We start from the raw sequence: 12,500 nt of genomic DNA on the forward strand, positions 1-12,500 counted from the left end.
CACCTCTACCATCTCCACCACCACCATCTCCAACACCACCACAATTTTAACCACCATAAGCTCCATCATCTCCATCACCACCGTTCATCACCACCACCTCCACAAACATCATCACCACCATCACCATCATGTCCAACACCACCACATTCACCACCACAATTTTAACCACCATAAGCTCCATCATCTCCATCACCACCGTTCATCACCACCACCTCCACAAACATCATCACCACCATCACCATCATGTCCAACACCACCACATTCACCACCACAATTTTAACCACCATAAGCTCCATCATCTCCATCACCCCCGTTCATCACCACCACCTCCATCAACATCTCCACCACCACCACCACCTCTACCATCTCCACCACCACCATCATCTCCAACACCACCACAATTTTAACCACCATAAGCTCCATCATCCCCGTGCATCACCACCACCTCCACCAACATCATCACCACCACCTCCACCACCACCTCTACCATCTCCACCACAACCATCATCTCCAACACCACCACATTCACCACCACAATTTTAACCACCATAAGCTCCATCATCTCCATCACCCCCGTTCATCACCACCACCTCCATCAACATCATCACAACCACCACCACCTCTACCATCTCCACCACCACCATGATCTCCAACACCACCACATTCACCACCACAATTTTAACCACCATAAGCTCCATCATCCTCGTTCATCACCACCACCTCCACCAACATCACCACCACCACCTCTACCATCTCCACCACCACCATCATCTCCAACACCACCACATTCACCACCACAATTTTAACCACCATAAGCTCCATCATCTCCATCACCACCGTTCATCACCACCACCCCCATCAACAACATCACCACCATCACCATCATCACCACCATCATCACCACCTCCAATATCACCACCATTCAACACCACCAGCCAACATTTATACACGGAGATATACACGGGAGTTGGAGTACCATTGCCAGCTAATTCGTGGCTGAGGCTTTCTGTCCATATGTTGCACAGGGTCTCGCTTCGTCTCTCACACAGCTCCATAGAAATTTATTCAAATCTGTACTACGTCCAGACTAACATGACTATAAAAACATTTTCTCCCAACACGGAGCCGAAGAAAACCTGGTTCATATATTCAAAAAATTCTTTCAATTTAGTGTTCATTCTTTCTTTTTTTTTTTTCTCTTTTTTTTTGAGTTATCGGAATTTTTATTTGAGATCATAGTCTTCGGAATTGGCTCGAGTCGTTGGATTTTGTAACCTCAAGGTTTGTTCCTTTTCAGTGAAAGGATCAAGTTTGGGATTCAACTCGTTTGTCATACCATCGTCAATGTACCTGAAAATGCAGTTTATCTCGTGTATTTATTTCTGTGTGTGTGTGTGTGTGTGTGTGTGTGTGTGTGTGTGTGTGTGTGTGTGTGTGTGTGTGTGTGTGTGTGTGTGTGTGTGTGTGTGTGTGTGTGTGTGTGTGTGTGTGTGTGTGTGTGTGTGTGTGTGTGTGTGTGTGTGTGTGTGTGTGTGTGTGTGTGTGTGTGATTCACCATGGTCTTGGATCACGTGTTGGATTCGTGATCGACAGCTATTTCCCTCCCAGAAGAGAGATCAGAGTTCATATATGATCGATCTATGGGTAATGCTGTGACCTTACACGCACATGCACACACAAAAACAATCCCCGCCCACGAGAGATGGAGTAACGACTCGCAGCGCAGCGATACTGGCATTATTTCAGTCCTGGGCCGGATTCGAACCCGGACCGCCGTAGTGACGGCCGGGAACTCTACCCCTGCGCCATCAAGTCTCGTGTGTGTGTGTGTGTGTGTGTGTGTGTGTGTGTACGTGTGCGCATGCACTCAATGAATGTTTTCAATATATGAGTCACGTAACTCTATATAATTAGCTAGAACCGTTGCCATCATCAATGGGGTTGCGGGCCTACGATCTGAGAAACTCGATAAATGTATAAAAACCCAATTCATGATATGTCTTCATACGCAAACTCAAAAGAACGCGCGCACACACACACACACACACACACACACACACACACACACACACACACACACACACACACACACACACACACGCTCGCGCACATAAAGAAAATAGTGTTGTATTACAGTAAATAATGTTTGCGATGTACATTCATCAGATATATATAGCGAGAAAGGGACCATCCATTATGTAAATGCAATTCAAATTCAAAAAGGCGTTGAGGGATAAAAATGGTATTTATTCATCATAAAATTAACAAAAAAGCTTTCGGGATTTTTTTTTTTTTTGGGGGGGAGGATTTTCGAATTAGTTTTGGGGAATGATCTGCTTCGGGTAATTTTGAACTATCTGGGTCAAGGATGCTGTGATGAGTTTGACTCCTGGCCATTTTGGAAATGGAAATTTTGGAGAGTTTCTGGCAAAGGGAAGTCATCCGGATAGGTTGAGGAAAATATAAGATTTTGTTCAATTGACAAACTTCCGACTCCAATCCCATTGTTTCAGTCTAACTTTAAAACCAGTGCATGTAAATAGAGTCGGCGGGTATTTTTTTTTTTTTTTTAATTCTATGGTACTGAACAAGATGTAAGATGCGTCATACATTGAAAAATTTCACGAAAATTTATTCCAGTCTTATAAAAATGAAGTCGAATTCGTGGAATGTTTTTCGACATAGAAGACAAAGGTATATGCATATATTTCTTCCAAAATAATCAGAGCATGAAAAGCCTTTGAACTTTATATTAAAGCTCTGCGCATGGAACATAAGGCAAAACACACATTTCTGCTAACATAACCGTCAAACTCACAGACTTGACGAGAGCTTCCCTACAAGAATAAAACAGAATCAGGAAGGCCGTGCATGGGTATAGATATGAAATCAGGAGACGAAATATAACTTCATCCTTTTGGAATGCTGTCGTTAGCTTAGCAGTTCTTTCCAGCTTTACTCACAGGCGATAGAACTTGCAATAGGGTCGGCAATGGAATGGTAATCGCAATGATGGTTCGAGAAATACGCGCCATTGGTAAACCGGGTCGGGTGGACTGGAAAAATTATATTCATTTCCTTCGACGAACTACATCGTCTCTTACCTTCACTATGATTCTTCCACAAGCCGTGATCCCCAAAAACGCGACCGTTTACCTGGAAAAGAGAAGACATTTATCATGACTTTTATAATAATTTACTCATGAAATAATTCACATAGACTTCTGGAATAGAGTTCATGCGTTTTATGTACCTTGGAAAATTGCATTTATTCACATTTGCTAGAGGCGGACAGAATCTGATTATATGTCATGACTTCTGGTTCGAAAATGAAATCTTTCCAATATCATTCACATGAATCTTATCAAAGATATTCCACATCCGGACCAAAGTTTAGAATAAGAAATAAAATCTCTAATAACTTAGTTTTGATCACAAGATCATTTTGACATATTCAACTTATTTTGGTGCGTTTGTTTGATTTTAGCATATTTAGTTTTTATGAGTAATGGTACATACATATACCAAGGCTTTTTCCCCCTTACAAGGGAGGTAGCCAAAAAGGAAAAGGTATAAAAACATTCCCACCCATTCCATCCCTGAATACACTCCACACCCCTCCACCCTCCCTCCTATCTTAGCACCTCCTGGATGAAGGATCATCCCTGCACCTTGTCCACTGCCCTGGGTCAGAAGCAGTGTAATGGTAGATAATTAATTAGAAAGCATAGTTACATCACTTCTCTATACTCATGGAGTCCTAGATAAAAGGCGACTTGATCCAACGTGGGTTAGAATTCTACCTAAGAAGTATTCCAACTTCCTATGGATACGACAAATCTGGTTCAATAGATCATATTTCCATTTAAGAAAAAATATGTAAATAGCATAAGACAATTTCAAGATGTATAGAGAACATCCACTATGATTATATCGGCTAAGAACTGCTTCTTTGTAAGGAGGAAAGTGACGTAGTAATTTGTCCCTTGCCCCAACCTCAGGTGGAGAGTTCTGCTGTCGCCCGGACAAACATAAGCGGCAGCCGGGAGTGTAGTCCATACGGGCAAGTGCATCTTACAAACAAATACATTTTACAAAACTCCAGGAGTGTTGACAATCGAGGCAGAAAAGTATTGGTCACGATGTCTATTCGTGTCCGTTCAAACGAATGCCAGCGACGATGAAAAGGCGTTTCATTTCTTACTCCACACAGACACAGACAGACACGAAGAGGCACAGACAAACGCAGAGATGGATATAAGTACAAGGGCACGCGTTCACCCTCTCATACCCCCCCTCCCCACGCACCTACCTCCCCGCCCCCGGCACAGTTTCTCATTTGTTTGTTCTCGAATCAATTGATCGTTCCGCGACATCGGGAGAGAGATGAGAAGAGAAGAAACAGAATGAGGGTTCACAATCATTACCTTCTTGGTGAAGAGTGCGGCTGAGATATGAAGTTAGCACATGGTTAGGCTCCATATACTCGTAAATATGTAAACATACATGCGTGCGTGTATACACACAAGGACTTAGAAACAAATAGACTTGACACCTATATTCAAAAACAGTGATAAGTAGAAGCTACAAAACAATAGACTAATAATCCTCACCTCAACTATTGTAAAAATTGTTGTAACGATTATTAGAGAAAGCGTTGACCGTCACAAGCGACTGTCGAACAATGAGAGCCAGATTGGTTACAGAAGCAAGCGAGAGTAATCTTATAACATTCTGTGACATCGTTACCTCATAAGTTTCTTGCCAAACACTTGGCTCAAGTCAACAGCTAAGTTACTTCTGTTTTGGACGAGCCAGTGTAACAAAACTCTATGGGATTAACTGTGTTGTCGTGATGTGCACAGCTGTTTTCAACCTCGCTTCGAACGACAAGAGCCTCAATTCGTATTCAATCCACTAGCTACTAGTGACCTACTTGACTTAGCACACCGAGCATATAAGGCAAAGGTGACGACTTAATGCCAGCTACGCGTGCTCTGGGATCAACTCCCTAATCTTTATATAGATCTTATTAAAGAGGTCTTATTGAGGGGTTACTAACAAAATGGAAGATTATAATGAACTCTCTTTAATTATGCAACATCGCTTACACATTCTAACATTGCTCCTGCACATGATTTCCTTCAGCACAAGAATCTTCGCCTCTGTCTTGGTGAAACCCGGAAAATATCAGCATCTGCTAATTACCTGATCATTAAAAGTAATGAGCTCAGTGAAACATTATAATTGGACTATTGACAAATATAGCGCTCTTATACAAAATTAGAAATATCTGTGTTTATTGATTTTCCTACGTTTGAAAAGTTAGTGCATCCATGCACAATGTGCGTAACACGAGATTCTTTTTTAATGCAAATGTTACCAATTTTCCAATAAATATTGAATCCATGTATAACTCCATCTTAGTCTTTCCTATGTGAAATTAACGAAATGGAACGATGTTTGAAAAAATGATTTGTTTTTTATGTCATTTGTTTTCTATCATTTGGCTTAGTAGGTTATCTCTGTACATTTCTTCATCTGTAATAGGTTTTGGAGACTTTTGGAGACCACTACATAACGTCATATTGTAAACGTGGATGGTGTAATGATGCATGCGATCTGCTGACAGCAATTAAACATTAAAATTCAAACGATATCAGTATCCACCCTAAAATTCGAGTTGTTCTCTTTGAAACAGAAGTAGATATTAATTGACTAAATATTCACAGAAAACACACTTGGGGTCTTAATTCTACTTTGATAAAAAAAAAATCCAAGTAGATTCTTTTAAGTTCTTTTCACTTCATGTATACATTTCAATTTCGTGTAGAATGCTCAGTTTTTAGATTCCCTTAATTCTTAACATAACAAGTTACAGTGAGGAAGGTATAATGTAGTAGCACATTTGTAAAATGAGACTTATTGACTCCGATCTCATCAAAGACATAACCTAAGTCTCTTCCCTTTTCCCTGTCCCCAAATGTACCCCTCTTAGCTATATACCGTGTATTCTCACACTCCACACTCTGTATCATTCCGCTGAAGAGGATCACAGACAGTGGTCGAAATATACAGATTTTCTGTCCATCTTACCTCATTGTCCGACAGGGGATCAATAAGTCTCAAGTTACAATGAATTACAATTGACAATACATGCCGAGAGAGACTTTTCGGTTCATAAGATGTGATACCAAAATAAATAAATAAACAGATAATAACAAAACGAAAAAATAAACAACAAATACACAAACAGGCAAATATAAACAAAATAACTCATTGACACACATTACGGTGTCTTGCTTAGATGTTCATTCTAAACAAATGAAATATTCTGCATTTAATTACCTTGGCGGAAGGCTTATTCAATTCACCGAGCACGTGATTGGCAAACCTCTTCCTACTTCAAGATTAGATCTACGTCCTGATAGTGCTGTTGATTGATAATAATTAACAGGACTTTTGAAGTCTCTGATGTAGAAATACAATGATGAGATTATTTAAGATTATTTAATTTATGTATTTTTTTTTCTTATTATCATTTTTATTTAATATTTATATATATATATATATATATATATATATATATATATATATATATATATATATATATATATATATATATATATATATATATGAGATTATTTAAGATTATTTATTTAAGGTAGTTACTGGATACTCGTTGACAGAGTGGGATAGATCGTCGTTACCAAGATCGAGAGAATACAAGGTCTACTCAACAGCTGTCCAGTATTTAGGTCGTTTGCGCATTGACGTCACTAGAAGTGCTTGGCCCAAAGACTATGTAGGAAAGACGGGAAAGCGCACGGAGAGCCGCATCGTCCACATACATTTTACTGTGCGGCTCTCTCACTAGATGGCGTTTACGTCAATCACCAGTTTTAACTGCATCGTCTGTTTCTTTATTAAATATGTCAAAGATAAACCACAAGAACATTTTTCCAAAATGAAACCCCCATTTTAACGGTTGCAGAACATGAAATAGGTAAGTCTCCCAGAAACTCTGTGGTGCCTGTACGTTTTCTCTTTTACCTAACATTTTTCACTTACGTTTTCACCATTTTCTCTGTGGGCTCCCCTTCAGATGACGTCACAACATGCGCGCGAGCAGACCTTGTATTCTCTCGATCTTGGTCGTTACTTGCGGCTGAGGTAGAGGTGACTCAAACTCGAACCCTGTCGCCAACGAGTTGGACCAAGGGTACGGTTCATTAGATTCTAGGCTAAAAAGTCCCCTATAAGGGGCACCATTATAGCTTCCTGATAGTGGGAGTTCACGACGTTAAACTAAATCATTGGTGATCATACCAATATCCATTTCATTATACACTTTGATTAGCTTTCTGGATAATTGATGGTAGCGTTTTGTGTTAGGAGAATGTTCTCCACTGTATGCGTCACCATACACCCCCGCGGTCAACAGCCAATGGGCTGAGATCGCTGGTCCTCTCCCTGCTCGTCGTCTTCCTCGGGTGGCGTTCTGGTTTGTGATTGGCTGAAGCGCTCCCGAGATCACACCTGACAGAAGAATATTCCACTTCCCGAGTATATAAGGACGCCTGTGGACAGACAAACACCTTCCTCGATAACTTTTTTCAACTAAAATTGACTTCTTTTGCGACTTTTATATTACGTATCATCTTGGTTTGCCTCCTGTCCATCTCCACTAGGTCCATCTCAACTATTACATATGGAGCCCCTGTCTCTACTTGTCGGTGAAATAAATCAGCGTCAGCTTTCCTTCTTGTTTCCTGTGGCTTCTGTTCCGCAAAAGAAAAAAATAAATGAGAGAGAGAGAGAGAGAGAGAGAGAGAGAGAGAGAGAGAGAGAGAGAGAGAGAGAGAGAGAGAGAGAGAGAGAGAGCGAGAGATAGACAGACAGACAGAAAGAGAGGCACAGAGAGAGAAAGGGAGAGAGAAAGAGAGAGAGCGAGAGACAGAAAGAAAGAGAGAGAGAGAGAGAGAGAGAGAGAGAGAGAGAGAGAGAACATACAGAACTCCTGAAACTCGCTCACATCATTATCTAATCATTTTCTCAAATCGGCCTACAACTCTCACAAACACAGATTCCGTGAAAGCGGGTGGTTTAACAAAGATTATTTGATACCTCAAACATTAGATGTGAACCGAATCTTTTATGTTGTTCCATACACAAATGCGTCTGCGCGGAAAATGCAATGCCTATTGTCTTCAGAAACCTCTTCTTCTACAGTTATTTTCCATGATCTTTGATTTTTCTTTTTATCCATAGTAAGAAATCTTGTTATATTATGTCCACCACTTTCACAGTTAAGAATACATATATACATATACCAAGGCTCTTTCCCCCTTCCAAGGGAGGTAGCCAAAAAGGGAAAGGCACAAAAAACACTCCCACCCATTTCATCCCTGCTATTATAATAACCATGTTCTTTCTGCTTATGGTGAGAGTTCCCGATTATTCAGCCTTTCTTTATGTCTTGTTAGTTGGTCTCGAAACCATTGAAACACAAAGGCAAAAGCCGACAAGACTGAAAATCAACACCGTGTGAGATCGAAACCTTTATTGGTACGACGTTTTTCTTGATACAGCTTTTTCAAGCTGTAACAAGCGAAACGTCATACCAATAAAGGTTTCGATCTCACACGGTGTTGATTTTCACAGTCTCGAAACCATTCTAACTACTTTTTTTCATGGGTAAAGCTCCACTGCAGCATACTGCAATCGAGGGCGAATAAGAGTCCTGACAAGATTTTTTTTCATCTATTTAGTCATTGTGGAGGAATTCCACTTTTATTTTTGAAAACATTTTGTTCTCACAATAACAAAGCTTCTCTTGTCAATAATTCTATGTTTTTGCAGTTGCTTTTTTTCTAATTTTACTGTTAAGTGATTACGTTTGTTTTCAGCTCCATTCATATATATCAGCTAGATCGTCCTGTAAGAATTTACAAACATCCTCATCTTTTACTTTCTTTATGAACTGTGTGTGTCTGTGTTGGTGTTTCTTTTTGTATTTGTGTTTGTGTTTTTGTATATGTGTATACGTATGTGTGTGTGTGTGTGTGTGTGTGTGTGTGTGTGTGTGTGTGTGTGTGTGTGTGTGTGTGTGTGCGTGTGTGTGTGTGCATCTGTGCATGTATGTGTGTGCGCGTGTGTGTATGTGTGTGTTTGTGCGTGTATCTGTGTGCGTGCACGTGAGCGTGTATGTGTTTATAAGTGCGTGTGTGCTTACGCACATTCGCACAGCATGTGCGTACGTCAGTGCCAGAATGTGTATTCACATTGGTCTTTGAATCACGTGCTGGACTCGTAATCGACAGCTATTTCCCTCCCGGAAGAGAGCTCAGAGCTATGACCGATCTATGGGTAATGTTGTGACCTTACACCCATACACACCCACAACTCCCCACACACGAAAGTTGGAGTGACGACTCGAACCGCAGAGATACTGAAATTATTTCAGCCCGGGCGGGATTTGAACCCGGACCGCCGTAGTGACAGTCGGGGACTCTACCAACTGCGCCACCGAGTCGTGTGTGTGTGTGTGTGTGTGTGTGTGTGTGTGTGTGTGTGTGTGTGTGTGTGTGTGTGTGTGTGTGTGTGTGTGTGTGTGTGTGTGTGTGTGTGTGTGTGTGTGTGTGTGTGTGTGTGTGTGTGTGCATATGTGTGCACGTGTGTGTGCATGTGTGTGTGCGTGTGTGTGCATGTGTGCGCGCGCGCGTGCGTGTTTGTGTGCATATTTGTCTGTGGGAACGAGTGTGTACGTGTGTGTGTGCGTGCATACGTGCGTAGGTGTAATCCTAATGTACAAAACTCCCATATAGTCGCATAGCAAATGCAACACAATCACCAACAACAAAAACATCAGCAACAATAATAATGATAGTAATACAACTCGTAATGTCCTCCCGACGGCCGTGATTAAACGGGCATTGCCATCTCATTAAACTCTACAATCATAACCAAGTTATCAGCCCAAAGGGACATGAAGGACAAGAGCAAACTTTACGACCACAACGAACTCTAACGACACAATTACCATAATGAATGCAACAAACTTTAACGGTTGTAACGGCTTTTAACGAATTTTAACGTTTTAATGGCTTTTTAACCAATTTCTAACGTATCTTTTTAAAACGATTTTTCTGACTTTATCTCGGAGGAATCACGCGTAATGCTATGATAAATTTGATATTTAAGAGGATTTCTTCGTTGATATTTCTTCATAATAGACAATACAGTGGTAAGATTGACAAGAAAGAGGCTTTGGTTAAATATCGAGGTCAGGGAAGGAGGACTGACTGGTATTCTGATGATATTTGGACACTAAGCGTCTGAATTAGTGGCTCTCAATATTACGTTGCTTCCTTGTAATAACCTTTTCCAATACGTTAAAATGCCAACCCCTCCCCTCTTTTACAAGCATGTCAAACTCAAAAGGAGAACTATCTATCTTCAAGGTTAAATACGTCCATAAAAGTCTTTATGTTTGATGTTCTGTAGATAATGTAGACTGTTGGATTTGTAGAACTGTCATTTGTAAAAAAGATAAATGATTCAAAAGTTTACGTCCGAAAAAAAACGGTCTCGACTCTTCTTCCCGAATCCTTAAATCCCTCTCCCGAAGGGAAAAAATTCTTCCTTGGTTATGGATCCCCGTTTTAAAGTATTACGGGATCATACTGATAATAATTTAAGGCTCTGTTCACGGAAGCGGTTTGAACCGCACGGAAATAGCGGGTGGTACCACATAGTCAAGGAAAAACTGTGGTTGTTTGTGAACACTTCCATTGACTTTCACTGTAATTGCATCATACTGATAATAATTTAAGTCTCTATTCACGGAAGCGGTTTGAACCGCACGGAAATAGCGGGCGGTACCACACAGTCAAGGAAAAACTGCGGTTGTGTGTGAACGGCTCCTTTGACTTGCACTGTAATTGAACCGCTCGTATAAACAAGACCTGAAGAAACTTGTTCTACTCAATTGCAGAGAAGAATCTTGAAAGCATGCAAGAAATCAAAACCAAATGGATTTCTAGTTAATTCTTGGTTAATGAAAAAAAAATCTTGAAATGTCTATTTTCGTATTAGTACTTTAACCACAAAATACTTATTCCTTTTTCTCTATCAGGATTAGATATTCTAATTTCATCATCAAGGCGTGCCAAACTATCTAAGCAATTTAACTCTTTTCAAACTGAAGGGTAATCCAAAGCGGCTTAATCTATAAAACCTGAAATGAGTTTCAACGTGCTGCTAAATTATGAAAAGGAGTTATTTATACAAGAATACCTAACTTTTGGTTCAAATCTGCTAACTGACGTATTTTGTTCGAAAAAATCATATGCCCTACTCTCGTTTTCTATCGTAAATAACACCGCACAAAATAAAGAAAAATTATATTGAACTATCAGCACTAATAAACAAATGAAAATCGACATGTCGTGAGCACCATTATGGGGAATTAAAGATATTCAAACTGAGAATATTCATACGAATTCTTTGTTCAAGAAGACACTTGCAATTTCCCTCTATGATTTACTTACATTTACGCAGTTCATTATACGCAAAGATCTGAACGGATGGCAAAATCGTTTCAGACAGGGATGGAACAAAATTGATATCGTGGAACATAAGGGGACAGAGAACGTGGTACAGAGGGAGAACCAGAGGAAGTCAAACAAGGCAATGTGGAGGTACGAGGGGCCCTGGGGAGGGGAGTGTAGACAGGAAGAAAATGGACAAATACACTCGTACCCGCATGGGTACGCACGAGCACGCACTCAGGCACACACTTACGCGCGGGTACGCACGCGTGCGCGCACACACACACACACACACACACACACACACACACACACACACACACACACACACGACTCGGTGGTAGAGGCTTTGACTGTCACTATGGCGGTCCGGGTTCGAATTCTGCCCAGGGCTGAAATAATTTCACTATCGCTGCGCTTCGAATCGTTACTCCAACTCTCGTGGGCGGGGAGTTGAGTGTGTATGTGCGTGTAAGGTCAAAGCATTACCCATAGATTGGTCATACGAGCTCTGAGTTCTCATCCGGGAGGGAAATAGCTGTCGATCACGAGTCCAGCACGTGATCCAAAAGACCAAGGTGAATCACACACACACACACACACACACACACACACACACACACAAACACACACGCGGGCACACACACACATACATACACACACACACACACACACACCACACACACACCACACACGCTTACACGCATACACATCTGCTGATGTGTATGTGTTCACAGGTATGATTATATCATATGAACATACCTGCAAGTACATGTGAATGGGAAGGGAATACGTGAACGGGGGCGGGTGGGCATACTTGGCTAGTGTACTACAGGATGTAGTTTGTATGCAAGGCTTTCTCTACTATCTCGTTCTTGCAAAATTGGTGGCACATTAGGCTAACCTGCTGCTTGCTTTTGCTTCTTCGTTTGAGAAGAAACGACTTTG

Source organism: Oratosquilla oratoria, chromosome 21 (assembly GCF_046742065.1).
Source record: "Oratosquilla oratoria isolate Oo_2021 chromosome 21, ASM4674206v1, whole genome shotgun sequence".
NCBI lineage: Eukaryota > Metazoa > Arthropoda > Malacostraca > Stomatopoda > Squillidae > Oratosquilla > Oratosquilla oratoria.